The sequence below is a fragment of the Balaenoptera borealis genome (genome assembly GCF_965194805.1).
Source record: "Balaenoptera borealis genome assembly, chromosome: 5".
Classification (NCBI taxonomy): domain Eukaryota; kingdom Metazoa; phylum Chordata; class Mammalia; order Artiodactyla; family Balaenopteridae; genus Balaenoptera; species Balaenoptera borealis.
The window spans coordinates 106096255-106112972 of record NC_138862.1 but is presented as its reverse complement, the minus strand read 5'-3'; the positions used below and the strand labels follow the sequence as shown (position 1 = coordinate 106112972).

At 38.5% G+C, this 16718-nt stretch overlaps 1 long non-coding RNA gene across 1 annotated transcript in view; it reads left to right on the top strand.

Moving 5' to 3' along the window:
- LOC309629842 overlaps positions 1 to 16718 on the top strand; it is a 701738-nt gene that overhangs the window by 57798 nt on the left and 627222 nt on the right. The gene's annotated exons all lie outside the window — the stretch shown is intronic.

Here is a 16718-nt window from a genome sequence, read left to right as displayed (position 1 = left end):
TTTGTTCATATGAAGTGACCATTACCAATGGCTTTAAAGCTGCTTTTGCAGGTAACGGCCAGAGGGCGGCAGCCTTTCTTTGTTCCCCACTCTGGTACTAGGGAAACAGACCTTCCGGCCAGTGGTGTTCCTCGGTTATAAATTAGAGTGGAATGTGCCGTGATAAACCCACAAAAACTGATGTCTCCTTACTTATGTTTCTTTTTTAAATTTAATATATGTTTTCTATTGTAGTAATATTCAATTGAGTATGTGTACCTCTTCTTCTTTGTGCATTCCTCTGCTGATGGACATTTTCGTTGCTTCCAAGTGTTGGCTATGGTAAATATTGCTGGAGTGCAGGATTGCCAGCCTGTGACTTTTTGATTCTCATCTTCTTAGGTGATAGGCCCAGCAGTGAGTAGGCTTCATTGACTGGTAGCTCATTGTTTACCTTTTCAAAGCACCTCCATTGTGTTTTCATTAGTGGCTCTTACCACGTCCCGCTTAGAAACGAGGGTGCGCATTTCTCCACAACCCCTTCAACATTTATTGTTTGCAGCATTTTTAGTGATGGCCATTCTGACTGGTGTGAGCTGATAGGTTTCTGTAATTTGGGTTTGCATGTCTTTAAAAATTCCTAAAATTCATTTTTCTACGCCTCTTTCTTTTCTGTTAAAAAAAAGAAAAAAGTGTGAGTATCATATACCTCTATAAATTGTCTTCTTGGAAGGTTGCCCTCTTCTGAATGTTTTTGGTCGATTTTGTACCCCGGGATTTTTTTGGAGGGCACGTGTCATTTACAGAAATGTAAGTTTGGTGAATATTTAGTGATCTTTAGAAGTGGGTTTAAAGCTGCTGTTGTGGGAAACGCCCACAAGGAGGCAGTATTTCTCCATTCCCAAATCTGGGTACTAGGGCAGAGGAGCCTTTCTGGAAGTCGTGTTCCTAGGTTGAAAATTAGAATGGAATATGCCATGAGAAACCCCCATAAGTTTATGTCTCATTACTTCTTCTTGGTTTTTAAATCAGGGTAATGATTAGAATAGTGTTTGTCCTAGGTGTACACAATCTGGTTCATTTGTACATTATATATGTCTACTCATGTACAGATCCTCTTCCAATGTACAATATTACACAGTGTTCCATAGACCTCCCTTGCTATATGGTCTGTCTTTTTGATATATGTATATAATATGTATTTGTATACGTATAGTAACACTAATCTTAATGTATCCATTCCCCCCACCTTTCCTTTCAGATGAGCATAGTTTGTTTTCTAAGTCTGTGAGTGTCTTTCTCTGTGGAAATATGTTCATTTGTGTCAGTTATTAGGTAACGCCTATAAGGAATATCATAGGATATAGGTCTTTTGCTTTCCGACTTACCTCATGTTTTGTGATTATCTCCAGGCTCATCTCTGGTGCCTCAAAGAGCAGTGTTTCACTGTTTTCCATGGCTACTATTCCATTGTGTACATGGAGCACTTCTTCTTTATCCATTCACCTGCTGATGGACATTCTGGTTGCTTCACTGTCTTGTCTATAGTGAATAAGGCTGCAGTGCAGTTTTGCAGCCTGTGTCTTCTCAATTCTGGTCTTCTCAGGTGAGAGGCCCAGTGGTGCAGCTGCTGGATTGAAAGATACCTAAATTTTTACTTTTAAACACAGCTCCTTTCTGTTCTCATTGTTGGCTGTTACCAGTTTACATCTCACCAGCAGGTAGAGGGTACACAGTTCTCTGAAACCCGTTCAGCATTTATTGTTTGTAGACCTTTTGCTGATGGTCAGTCGACTGGTGTGAGTTGAAACCTTTTTGTAGATTAGATTGCATGAGTCTGATAGTGCCTGAGGTTGAGCTTTTATCCATTTTCCTTTTTTTTAAAAGAGAGTGAGTAAAACTTAACCTCTTCATACTATCTTCTTGAAAAATTTACCTGTTTTGAATTTTTTTGTCCATTCCCTACCTCGGCACAATTTTTGAAGGCAGGTGTCCTTTACAGCCCCGAGTCCTGGTGAATGTTAAGTGACCATTAGCTGTGGGTTGAAAGCCGCTCTTTCGGGAAATGGCCGCAAGGCGGCAGCATTTCTCCTTTACCAAATCTGGTTACTAGGGCAACAGAGCCTTAATGGAAGTGGTGTTGTAGGTTGTAAATTAGAATGGAATGTGCCAGGAAAAAAGCCCTTTAAGTTTATGTCTCATTACTTCTTGTTCGTATTTTTAACTTAATTTTTATTTTTTATCACAGCAAATTTGATTACAATGTTTTGTTTGTTCTAGGTGTGCAAGATGTGGTTCTTTCACCCATATTCATATATCTATTCTTGTTCGGATCCTTTTCCCATGTAAGTTATGACACAATGTTGAGTAGTCTTCTCTTGGTATTCCATAGGTCTTTGGTGAGTATATATTTCATATGTGTTTGTATATCTCTCTTAACCCCAATGTCGTAATGTATCCAATCCTCACACCTTTCCATATGGTGAACCATAAGTTTGTTGAATGAATCTGTGATTGCCTTTCTCTGTGGAAATGTCTTCATTAGTATCAATTTTTAGGTAACACCTATAAGTGATATGATAAGACATGTGTCTTTCACTTTCTCACTTACTACAAGCTGCGTGATTCCTTCTAGACTCACCTGTGGTGCTGCAAAGGGCATTGTTTCATTTATTCACTAGCTACTATTCCATCTCTACATGTAGCAGTTCTTCTATGTCCACCCATCTGTTGGTGGACTTTTTGGTTACTTCCATATCTTGGCTATTGTAATAGTGTGCAGTGCAGATTTGCCTGCCTGTGTCTTTCCAATTCTTTCTTCTTAGGTTATAGGTCCAGGAATGGGCCTGCTGGATCATATGGTAGCTCAATGTTTACCTTTTAAAGGCACCTCCATTCTGTTCCCATCAGTGGCTCTTTCCAGGTTACGTCCCTCTTAAAGTTGAGGGTATGCATTTCTCCACAACACCTTCAGCATTTATTGTTTATAGTTGTCTTGCTGATGGTTATTCTGACTGGTGTGAGCTGATACCTCTTTGTGGTTGAATTTGCATGTGTCTCATAATCAGTTCTAATTGAGCTTTAAGGCACTTCCTTTTTATTTTTCAAACTGTGATTACAGCTTAGTTCTTCAAAGTGTTTTCTTAAAGTATGTGTCACATTTTGAAATATTTTGGCCATTACTTCCCTCAAGACATTTTGAGGGCATGTTTCATTTACAGCCTTGCAGTACTTGTTCATATGAAGTGACCATTAGCACAGGCTCTAAAGCTGCTTTTGCAGGTAACGGACAGAGGGTAGCATTCTTTCTACATTCCCCACTCTGGTAACTATGGAAACAGCCCTCCCGGCCACTGGTGTTCCTCGATTATAAATTAGAGTGGAATGTGCCCTGATAAACCCACAAAGCTGATGTCTACTTACTTTTGTTTGTTTTGTGGGGTTTTATTGTTTTTTCTTTTTTTTTACTTTTTTTTTTTTAATCAGTCGTCAGTTTTATACTTATCAGTATATACATGTCAATCCCAATCGCCCAATTCAGCACACCACCATCCCCACCCCACCGCAGTTTTTCCCCCTTGGTGTTCATACGTTTGTTCTCTACATCTGTGTCTCAACTTCTGCCCTGCAAACTGGTTCATCTGTACATTTTTCTTGTTTCCACATACATGGGTTACTATACGATATTTGTTTTTTCTCTTTCTGACTTACTTCACTCTGTATGACAGTCTCTAGAGCCATCCACGTCTCAACAAATGACTCAATTCTGTTCCTTTTTATGGCTGAGTAATATTCCATTGTATATATATACCACACATTCTTTATCCGTTCGTCTGTCGATGGGCATTTAGGTTCGTTCCATGACCTGGCTATTGTAAATAGTGCTGCAGTGAACATTGGGTTGATGTGTCTTTTTGAATTATGATTTTCTCTGAGTATATGTCCAGTAGTGGGATTGCTGGATCATATGGTAATTCTGTTTTTAGTTTTTTAAGGAACTTCCATACTGTTCTCCATAGTGGCTCTATCAATTTACCAACACTGCAAGAGGGTTCCCTTTTCTCTACACCCTCTCCAGCATTTGTTGTTTGTAGATTTTCTGATGATGCCCATTCTAACTGGTGTGAGGTGATGCCTCATTATAGTTTTGATTTGCATTTCTCTAATAATTAGTGATGTTGAGCAGCTTTTCATGTGCTTCTTGGCCATCTGTATATCTTCTTTGGAGAAATGTCTATTTAGGTCGTCTGCCCATTTTGGATTGGGGTGTTTGTTTCTTTAATATTGAGCTGCATGAGCTGTTTATATATTTTGGAGATTAATCCTTTGTCCGTCGATTCATTTGCAAATATTTTCTCCCATTCTGAGGGTAGTCTTTTCGTCTTGTTTATGTTTTCCATTGTTGTGTAAAAGCTTTCAAGTTTCATTAGGTCCCATTTGTTTATTTTTGTTTTTATTTTCATTACTCTAGGAGGTGGATCAAAAAAGATCTTGATGTGATTTATGTCCAAGAGTGTTCTTCTTATGTTTTCCTGTAAGAGTTTTATAGTGTCCGGTCTTACATTTAGGTCTCAAATCCATTTTGAGTTTATTTTTGTGTATGGTGTTAGTGAGTGTTCTAATTTCTTTCTTTTACATGTAGCTGTCCAGTTTTCCCAGCACCACTTATTGAAGAGACTGTCTTTTCTTAATTGTATATCTTTGCCTCCTTTGTCATAGATTAGTTGACCACAGGTGTGTGGGTTTATCTCTGGGCTTTCTATCTTGTTCCATTCATCTATGTTTCTGTTTTTGTGTGAGTACCATATTATCTTGATTACGGTAGCTTTGTAGTATAGTCTGAAGTCATGGAGTCTGATTCCTCCAGCACCATTTTTCTCCCTCAAGACTGCTTTGGCTATTCGGGGTCTTTTGTGTCTCCATACAAATTTTAAGATGATTTGTTCTAGTTCCGTAAAAAATGCCATTGGTAATTTGATAGGGATTGCACTGAATCTGTAGGTTGCTTTGGGTAGTATAGTCATTTTCACAATATTGATTCTTCCAATCCAAGAACATGGTATATCTCTCCATCTGTTGGTATCATCTTTAATTTCTTTCATTAGTGTCTTATAGTTTTCTGCATATGGGTCTTTTGTCTCCCTAGGTAGGTTTATTCCTAGGTATTTTATTCTTTTTGTTGCAGTGGTAAATGGGAGTGTTTCCATAATTTCTGTTTCAGATTTTTCGTTATTATTGTATAGGAATGCAAGAGATTTCTGTGCATTAATTTTGTATCCTGCAACTTTACCAAGTTTATTGATTAGCTCCAGTAGTTTTCTGGTGGCATTTTTAGGATTCTCTATGTATAGTATCATGTCATATGCAAACAGTGACAGTTTTACCTCTTCCTTTCCAATTTGTATTCCTTTTATTTCTTCTCTGATTGCCATGGCTAGGACTTCCAAAACTATGTTGAATAATAGTGGTGAGAGTGGACATCCTTGTCTCATTCCTGATCTTAGAGGAAATGCTTTCAGTTTTTCACCATTTAGAATGATGTTTGCTGTGGGTTTGTCATATATGGCCTTTATTATGTTGAGGTAGATTCCCTCTATGCCCACTTTCTGGAGAGTTTTTATCATAACTGGGTGTTGAATTTTGTCAAAAGCTTTTTCTGCATCTATTGAGATGATCATATGGTTTTCATTCTTCAATTTGTTAATATGGTGTACCACATTGATTGATTTGCGTATATTGAAGAATCCTTGCATCCCTGGGATAAATCCCACCTGATCGTGGTGTATGATCCATTTAATGTGTTATTGGATTCTGTTTGCTAGTATTTTGTTGAGGATTTTTGCATCTATATTCATCAGTGATATTGGTCTGTAATTTTCTTTTTTTGTAGTATCTTTTTCTGGTTTGGTATCAGGGTGGTGGTGGCCTCATAGAATGTGTTTGGGAGTGTTCCTTCCTCTGCAATTTTTGGAAGTGTTTGAGAAGGATGGGTGTTAGCTCTTCTCTAAATGTTTAATAGAATTCACCTGTGAAGCCATCTGGTCCTGGACTTTTGTTGGAAGATTTTTAATTTCAGTTTCAATTTCATTAATTGTGATTGGTCTGTTCATATTTTCTGTTTGTTCGTGGTTCAGTCTTGGAAGGTTATACCTTTCTAAGAATTTGTCCATATCTTCCAGGTGTCCATTTTATTGGCATAGGGTTGCTTGTAGTAGACTCTTAGGATGCTTTTTATTTCTGTGGTGTCTGTTGTAACTTCTTCTTTTTCATTTCTAATTTTATTGATTTGAGTCCTCTCCCTCTTTTTCTTGATGAGTCTGGCTAATGGTTTATCAATTTTGTTTATCTTCTCAAAGAACCAGCTTTTAGTTTTATTGATCTTTGCTATTGTTTTCTTTGTTTCTATTTCATTTATTTCTGCTCTGATCTTTATGATTTCTTTCCATCTGCTAACTTTGGGTTTTGTTTGTTCTTCTTTCTCTAGTTCCTTTAAGTGTAAGGTTAGATTGTTTATTTGAGATTTTTCTTGTTTCTTGAGGTAGGCTTGTATAGTTATAAACTTCCCTCTTAGAACTGCTTTTGCTGCATCCCGTACATTTTGGATCGTCGTGTTTTCACTGTCATTTGTCTCTAGGTGTTTTTTATTTCCTCTTTGATTTCTTCAGTGATCTCTTGGTTATTTAGTAACGTATTGTTTATCCTCCATGTGTTTGTGTTTTTTACGTTTTTTTCCCTGTAATTCATTTCTAATGTCATAGCCTTCTTGTCAGCAAAGATGCTTGATATGATTTCAATTTTCTTAAATTTACTGAGGCTTGATTTGTGACCCAAGATGTGATCTATCCTGGATAATGTTCTGTGCACACTTGAGAAGAGAGTGTAATCTGCTGTTTTGGGATGTAATGTCCTATAAATATCAATTAAATCTATGTTGTCTATTATGTTATTTAAAGCTTCTGTTTCTTTATTTTCATTTTGGGTGATCTGTCCATTGGTGTAGGTGAGGTGTTAAAGTCTCCCATTATTATTTTTTTACTGTTGATTTCCTTTTTATAGCTCTTAGCAGTTGCCTTATATATTGACGTGCTCCAAGTTGCGTGCATATATATTTATAATTGTTATGTCTTCTTTTTGGATTGATCCCTTGATCATTATGTAGTGTCTTTCCTTGTCTCTTGTAACATTCCTTATATCTGACATGAGTATAGCTACTCCAGCTTTCTTTTGATTTCCATTTGCATGGAATATATTTTTCCATCTCCTCACTTTCAGTGTGTACGTGTCCCTGGGTCTCAAGTGGGTCTCTTGTAGACAACATATATATGAGTCTTGTTTTTGTATCCATTCAGCAAGCCTGTGTCTTTTGGTTGGAGCATTTAATCCATTCACGTTTAAGGTAATTATCGATATGTATGTTCCTATGACCATTTTCTTAATTGTTTTGGATTTGATTTTGTAGGTCCTTTTCTTCTCTTGTGTTTCCCACTTAGAGAAGTTCCTTTAGCATTTGTTGTAGAGCTGGTTTGGTGGTGCTGAAATCTCTTAGCTTTTGCTTGTCTGTAAAGCTTTTGATTTCTCCAATGAATCTGAATGAGATTGTTGCTGGGTAGAGTAATCTTGGTTGTAGGTTCTTCCCTTTCATCACTTTAAGTATATCATGCCACTCCCTTCTGGCTTGCAGAGTTTCTGCTGAGAAATCAGCTGTTAACCTTATGGGAGTTCCCTTGTATGTTATTTGTTGATTTTCCCTTGCTGCTTTCAATAATTTTTCTTTGTCTTTAATTTTTGCCAGTTTGATTACTATGTGTCTCAGTGTGTTTCTCCTTGGGTTTATCCTGTATGGGACTCGCTGCACTCCCTGGACTTGGATGGCTATTTCCTTTCCCATGTTAGGGAAGTTTTCAACTATAATCTCTTCAAATATTTTCTCTGGTCCTTTGTCTCTCTCTTCTCCTTCTGGGACCCCTATAATGCGAATGCTGTTGCGTTTAATGTTGTCCCAGAGGTCTTTTAGGCTGTCTTCATTTATTTTCATTCTTTTTTCTTTATTCTGTTCCACAGCAGTGAATTCCACCGTTCTGTCTTCCAGGTCACTTATCCGTTCTTGTGCCTCAGTTATTCTGCTATTGATTCCTTCTAGTGTAGTTTTCATTTCAGTTATTGTATTGTTCATCTCTGTTTGTTTGTTCTTTAATTCTTCCAGGTCTTTGTTAAACATTTCTTGCATCTTCTCTATCTTTTCCTCCATTCTTTTTCCGAGGTTCTGGATTATCCTCACTCTCATTATTCTGACTTCTTTTTCTGGAAGGTTGCCTATCTACACTTCATTTAGTTGTTTTTCTGTGTCTTTATCTTGTTCCTTCATCTGGTATATAGCCCTTTACCTTTTCATCTTGTCTATCTTTCTGTGAATCTGGTTTTGTTCCACAGGCTGCAGGATTGTAGTTCTTCTTTCTTCTTCTGTCTGCCCTCTGGTGGATGAGAGTATCTAAGAGGCTTGATGGGAGGGACTGGTGGTGGGTAGAGCTGACTGTTGCTCTGGTGGGCAGAGGTCAGTAAAACTTTAATCCACTTGACTGTTGATGGGTGAGGCTGGGTTCCCTCCCTGTTGGTTGTTTGGCCTGAGGCAACCCAACACTGGAGCCTATGTGGGCTCTTTGGTGGGGCTAATGACAGACTCTGGGAGGGCTCACGCCAAGTAGTACTTCCCAGAACTTCTGCTGCCAGTGTCCTTGTCCGCACGGTGAGCCACAGCACCCCCCCACACCCCACCGCCTCTGCAGGCGACCCTCCAACAGTAGCCGGTAGGTCTGGTTCAGTCTCCCCTGGGGTCTCTTCTCCTTCCCCTGGGTCCCGATGCACAGACTACTTTGTGTGTGTCCTCCAAGACTGGAGTCTCTGTTTCCCCCAATCCTGTCGAAGTCCTGCAGTCAATTCCCACTAGGCTTCAAAATCTGATTCTCTAGGAATTCCTTCTTCTGTTGCCAGACCCCCAGGTTGGGAAGACTGACATGGGGCTCAGAACCTTCACTCCAGTGTGTGGACTTCTGTGGTATAAGTGTTCGCCAGTCTGTGAGTCACCCACCCACTAGTTATGGGATTTGATTTTACTGTGATTGTGCCCCTCCTACCATCTCATTGTGGCTTCTCCTTTGTCTTTCTACGTGAGGTATCTTTTTTGTTGAGTTCCAGTGTCTTCCTGTCAATGATTGTCCAGCAGCTAATTTTGATTCTGGTGTTCTTGCAAGAGGGAGTGAGAGCACGTCCTTCTACTCCACCATCTTGGTTCCTCCTCATGACTTTTTTTAAGGAACTGCATTTCTGAAATTAAAATTTACCAAATTAAAACAGTCCATAGTCGATAAAGTAGGAGAAGAAAGTCTCCCTTGCCCTCCCCCCCCCACCTTCACCTGTATTCACTAACAGATACATGTATTTCCACTTAAATAAAATTGGAATAATGTAAAAAAAAATTACATTGAATGTTGGCCTTGTAAATGTTCCTTATAAATATGACTATACATTTCTGAAATATTTTTCCTCAGACTAAGTCTTTGGGCAATCAAATATTTTGCCATTTGGAAAGTCTGAAAAAGTATTTTATTACAAATAACTAACACTTGTTATACATGTAACAATGCTCATCAAAAATATTTTAGAAAACAGACAACTGTAAAGACAAAACTTTTTGCAATTTCATTAGGCTGAACTAATGTCTAAATCTTCTGGTCTTTTTTTCTCTTTTAAAGTTAATGTGTAATGTGTGTCGGTGTGTTTACATAATTAGTTTTACACTCTGCAGTGTTTTGTATCATGATTTTTCTCACTTTCATTTGATTGAAGCTTATAGAAATGTTTATTTTTAATGACTGCATAATATTTGATTTTGTATTTGGGCCATAACTTATCCAACCTACATATAAACATTTGGGGCTTGCTCACACCTTTGGTACACAAACATTTGACTGCAACTTTATTGATTTCCCTTAGATGGATTCCTTGAAGTTCAACTTCTGGGACAAAAGGTATGATGCCATCTTAAAAGGTTACTCTGGTACAAACAGACAAATGTTGAGCAGTTGAATTGAAGTAGATCAAATTTTTATAGTCAGAGTATTATTTCTGGATGGTTTTCCTTCTTTCTGTTCTGATTTGGTTCTCATGGTGCTAGAGTTTTTGGACTTTAGAACCAGGAAGACCAGGATTCAAATTCTAACTCTGCTGCTTATTAACTACTTGATGTTGGTTGAATGACTTAACTCCCTTATCTGTGCTCTCATCTATAAAATAAGAGCAATAGTAGGTTTTCAATGAGGATTAAGTGCCTGTCTCTTGCCAGAGGCTCAAGGAATGCTTGTTCCATTTTCAAGGAGTATTCAGAGCTAATGAAGATGTGAAGTCAGTTGGATGATGAAGGCAACAAAAATTCTTACTGAGTTGTATTTTGATACCTGTTTCACACCATTTAAAATTTATTCTAATATGAAAATTCACAGTAGATAGGGATCAAAATAATATTTAGTTATTTGGAAAAAAACAAAGAAATAATTAGAAAACTTAACTTACTGGTAAAAACACCAATTTACTGAACAGTGGTTGATTTCTTTCAGTGGGCAATTGACTCTCTGGAAATGATGAGACACAAAATTGTATGAGAAGCAATCAGAATCCTCTCCTTTGGGCTGCTTGGCCATTGTTATGACAAGGCACGCTTTAGTGAATTGTATTATAAAATTATAAAACTGATAATACATTGACAAGAAAGAAAGTGGTAACTATGACTTCTGAACGATCTCATTCTTTCATAATAAACACTCAATATTTTGAAGGTTAGAAGTCACAAACCTTTGAACTGATAACTTGAGGATTAATTGAGGAAGTCTTACAAACCTACTAAAAATTCATAAAGAATAAGTAAAATGCACAATATTGCAAATATTCTTTCTTGGTGATTCCTATCTACTCTAGCCTAAGTAATGAAACACTTTTTATTCTTTCCTTAGTTAAGCTTCATAAATTTACTGTACAGACAAGGGACAAAGCCTTTTAAAAGAAAAAAAAAAAAGGCTTGGTAGTTAGAGGTTAAAGAAGAAGTGTGGTATTTTTACCCTTGAGAAAGAGAACTAACTATGGATGAGAAAAGGAATATCAGTGTCAGCCCTTTATCTCTCAATCTATAGCTTTCTTAATCACGTAAAGGTAGAGTATTTTTAAGAAGATACTTTACGGACTTCCCTGGTGGTCCAGTGGTAAAGAAAATGCCTTACAGTGTAGGGGACGTGGGTTTGATCCCTGGTCAGGGAACTAATATCTCACATGCAATGGGGCAACTAAGCCCACGCGCCACAACTACTGAGCTGGTGCACCTCAACTAGAGAGTCTGCATGTCACAAACTACAGAGCCCATGCACTCTGGAACATGTGCACCACAGCTACAGAGCCCATGCACCCTGGAGCCTGCGCGCCACAACTAGAGAGAGAAAACACGCATGCCACAACTAAAGAGAAGCCCATGCGCTGCAAAGATCCCCCCATACCTCAACAAAGATCCCGCATGCCCCAACTAAGGCCCAACGCAGGCAAAAATCAATCAATCAATCAATCATAAATAAATAAATAAATAAATCTTTTAAAAAAAAAGATAAAGTATGAATTAAATGTGATAAATACTGAATTCCTGAGAACAGAATAAGTTTTTTGGAAATATTAATATATAAGGATTAGCAATAGCACGTTTTTATCTGAAAATAGGTTTTACTCTTTAATATGCTAAAAAGTATGACAAACATTTCCTCCAAAAGATATGGCTAGATCAGTGAGGGTCCAACCAGGAATCAGAAACCACACAGTAAGGCGGAGTCAAGATGGCATACTAGGAGGATGCAGAATTCGTGTCTCCGCACAACTAGTGCACCTACCAGGCACCGGTGGGGGACCACAGACACCTAAGGGGACAGGGAGGAACCCCCAGCAACTGGGTAGGACGTGGGGCCTGGGGGGAGTGAAGGAGGAGGAGAAGTGAAGGCAGGACAGGACTGGCACCCCTGAGGGGCAGCTGTGGGAGGGGAAGGGATCCCACACCTGAAAGGGGAAGTTGGGGAACCATTGGGAGGGTAGAGGATCAAAAGGGCACGTGGCCAGGTTCCCCCTGCCCACTTGGGCCCCAAGGAACCTGCTGAGATCCTGGGCCTGATCTTCTGCCCACTGAGGCCCCCTCCAGCCACACAGGTCCTGAGGGAGTGGGAGGGAGGGAAGGGAGAGCAAAAGTAATGGCCGGACCTCCAGGACCAGCACCCCTGAGGGGTGCCTGGGGGAGGGGAGGAGTTCCTACACACAGCAGGACCCACCCATGGTTAGGGGTCCAGAAGTGACAGGGGAGACCCTGTGGCAGATAGAGGGGGGGGGGGCGTGGAGGAATGGGGCCAGCACTTTCCCTGTCCACTTAGGCACAGGGGAGCCTGTTGGGCTCCCGGGCCTAATCTTCTGCCCTCAGAGCCTCCCTCCTGCCATGAAGAACCCAAGACCTGGCCCTAAACCGTCCCCCCACCAGGGCCCTACCTCTACACTCGGAGACCCCCTCTGAGACCCCCTCCAACTGCACAGGGCCTAAACCCCACCCACACACCCTCACCCCGGGCCCTACCTCCAAACTTCGGAATCCCATACTCCAGAAGCCCTCCTTTTGATGTGCTGCCTCTCCCCTTCTGCACAGGTCCTAAGTATTGGCCCCACCCCACGCTTGAACTTCACTCCCCTACCCCCCCAAACCCCACCCCTGCCTAAGTTCCACCCCCGCCTAGTCTCTGCCCCCATAGCCAAGGCTTTTTTTTTTTCCTTTTTTCCTCTTTCAGATTGGGGTTCTGTTTTACCTTGTTGATTCATTGTTGTTGATTCTTTATATTTTTATTTTTCCTAATAAATCTTTTATTTTTCCAATTTTATTTTATTCTTTATACTTTGTTATTGCTCTCTCCTTTTGGCTTGTTCCCCCCCCCCCCTTTTTTCTTCTCTTGTGGTTTTATTTTACCTTATTGCAATTGTCTCAATTATAGTTTTATTTTTCCTAATATATTTTTTATCTTTCTAATTTTATTTTGTTTTTTATTTGATATTGTACTGCTCCTTTTTTCTTTTTTTTTTTTTTAACCACACCATGAAGCTAGTGGGATCTTGGTTCCCAGGCTGGAGGTTGGGCCCAAGCTCCTGTGGTGGGAGCTCCAATTCCAAACCGCTGGACTAACAGAGAACCACAGACCCCAGGGAATATTAATCAGAGTGAGGTCTCCTGGAGGTCCTCATCTCAGCACCAAGACCCGGCTCTATCCAACTGCCTGCAAACTCCAGTGCTAGACGTCTCAGGCCAAACAACCAGTAAGACAGGAATACAGCATTACCCAGTAAAAAAAAAACAAAAAACAAAAAAAAAAACAAGTGAAACGACAAAACTATATGTTACAGATGAAGGGGCAAAGTAAAAACCCACAAGACACAATAAATGAAGACAAAATAAATAACCTACCTGAAAAAGAATTCAGAGTAATGATAGTAAAGATGATCCAAAATCTCGGAAACAGAATGGAGAAACTACAAGAAACATTTAACAAGGATCTAGAAGAAATAAAGAGCAAACAAAGAGTGATGAACAACACGATTACTGAAATTAAAAACTCTCTAGAAGGAATCAATAGCAGAATAACTGAGGCAGGAAAACAGATAAGTGAGGTGGAAGATAAAATGGTGGAAATAACTGCCAGGGAGCAGAATAAAGAAAAAAGAATGAAAGGAATTGAGGATAGTCTCAGAGACCTCTGGGACAACATTAAATGCACCAACATTCGAATTATAGGGGTCCCTGAAGAAGAGAAAAAGGAAGGGTCTGAGAAAATATTTGAAGAGACTATAGTCGAAAACTTCCCTAACATGGCAAAGGAAATACTCAAGTCCAGGAAGCACAGAGAGTACCATACAGGATAAACTCAAAGAGAAACATGCCAAGACACATATTAATCAAACTATCAAAAATTAAATACAAAGAAAAACTACTAAAAGCATCAAGGGAAAAGCAACAAATAACATACAAGGGAATCCACATAAGGTTAATAGCTGATTTTTCAGCGGAAACCATGCAAGCCAGAAGGGAGTAGCAGGACATATTTAAAGTGATGAAAGGGAAAAACCTAGAACCAAGATTACTCTACACAGTAAGGATCTCATGTAGATTTGATGGAGAAATTAAAACATTTACAGGCAAGAAAAAGTTAAGAATATTCAGCACCACCAAACCAGCTCTACAACAAATGCTAAAGGAACTTCTCTAGGCAGGAAACACAAGAGAAGGAAAACACCTACAATAACAAACCCAAAACAATTAAGAAAATGATAATAGGAACATACATATCAATAGCGACCTTAAATGTGAATGGATTAAATGCTCTAACCAAAAGACATAGACTGGCTGAATGGATACAAAAACATGACCCATATATATGCTGTCTACAAGAGACCCACTTCAGACCTAGGGACACATACAGACTGAAAGTGAGGGGATGGAAAAAGATATTCCATGCAAATGGAAATCAAAAGACAGGTGGAGTAACAATTCTCATATCAGACAAAATAGATTTTAAAATAAAGACTATTACAAGAGACAAAGAAGAACACTACATAATGATCAAGGGATCAATCCAAGAAGAAGATATAACAATAGTAAATATTTACCCACCCAACATAGGAGCACCTCAATGCATAAGGCAAATGCTAAGAGCCATAAAAGAGGAAATCGACAGTAACACAATAATAGTTGGGGACTTTAACACCCCACTTTCACCAATGGACAGATCATCCAAAATGAAAATAAATAAGGAAACACAAACTTTAAATGACACATTAATCAAGATGGACTTAATTGATATTTATAGGACTTTCTATCCAAAAACAACAGAATACACTTTCCTTTCAAGTGCTCATAGAACATTCTCTAGGATAGATCATATCTTGGGTCACAAATCAAGCCTCAGTAAATTTACAAAAAATAAAATCATATCAAATATCTTTTCTGACCACAATGCTGTGAGACTAGATATCAATTACAGGATAAAAACTGTAAAAAATACAAAGACCTTGAGGGTAAACAATATGCTACTAAATAACCATGAGATCACTGAAGAAATGAAAGAGGAAATTTAAAAATACCTAGAAACAAATGACAATGAAAACACAACGACCCAAAACCTATGGGATGCAGCAAAAGCAGTGCTAAGAGGGAAGTTTATAGCTATACAATCCTACCTCAAGAAACAAGAAAAATCTCAAATAAACAACCTAACCTTATGCCTAAAGCAATTAGAGAAAGAAGAACAAAAAAACTCCAAAGTTAGCAGAAGGAAAGAAACCATAAGGATCAGATCAGAAATAAATGAAAAAGAAATGAAGGAAACAATAGCAAAGATCAATAAAACTAAAAGCTGGTTCTTTGAGAAGATAAACAAAATTGATAAACCATTAGCCAGACTCATTAAGAAAAAAAGGAGAAGACTCAAATCAACAGAATTAGAAATGAAAAGGGAGAAGTAACAACTGACACTGCAGGAATACAAAGGATCATGAGAGGTAACTACAAGCAACTATATGCCAATACAATGGACAACCTGGAAGAAATGCACAAAGTCTTAGAAAGCACAACCTTCTTAGACTGAATCAGGAAGAAATGGAAAATATAAACAGACCAATCACAAGCACTGAAACTGAAACTATGATTAAAAATCTTCCAACAAACAAAAGCGAATTTTGTTTTTGGCTTCACAAGCGAATTCTATCAAACATTTAGATAGAAGCTAACAGCTATCCTTCTCAAACTCTTCCAAAATATAGCAGAGGAAGGAACACTCCCAAACTCATTCTACAAGGCCACCATCACCCTGCTACCAAAACCAGAGAAAGATGTTACAAAAAAAGAAAACTACAGGCCAATATCTCTGATGAACATAGATGCAAAAATCCTCAACAAAATACTAGCAAACAGAATTCCATAGCACTTAAAAGGATCATACACCATGATCAAGTGGGGTTTATCCCAGGAATGCAAGGATTCTTCAATATATGCAAATCAAACAATGTGATACACCATATTAACAAATTGAAGGAGAAAAACCATATGATCATCTCAATAGATGCAGAGAAAGCTTTCGACAAAATTCAACACCCATCTATGATAGAAACTCGCCAGAAAGTAAGCATAGAGGGAACCTACCTCAACATAATAAAGGCCATACGTGACAAACACACAGCCACCATTGTTCTCAATGGTGAAAAACTGAAAACATTTCATCTAAGATCAGGAACAAGACAAGGGTGCCCACGCTCACCACTATTATTCAACATAGCTTTGGAATTTTTAACCACATCAATCAGAGAAGAAAAAGAAATAAAAAGAATCCAAATCAGAAAATAAGAAGTAGAACTGTCACTGTTTGCAGATGACATGAGAATATATATAGAGAATCCTAAAGATGCTACCAGAAAACTCCTAGAGCTAATCAATGAATTTGGTAAAGTAGCAGGATACAAAATTAATGCACAGAATCTCTTGCCTTCCTATATACTAATGATGAAAAATCTGAAAGAGAAATTAAGGAAACACCCCATTTACCACTGCAACAAAAAGAATAAAATACTTAGGAATAAACCTACCAAAGGAGACAAAAGACCTGTATGCAGGAAACTATAAGACATTGATTAAA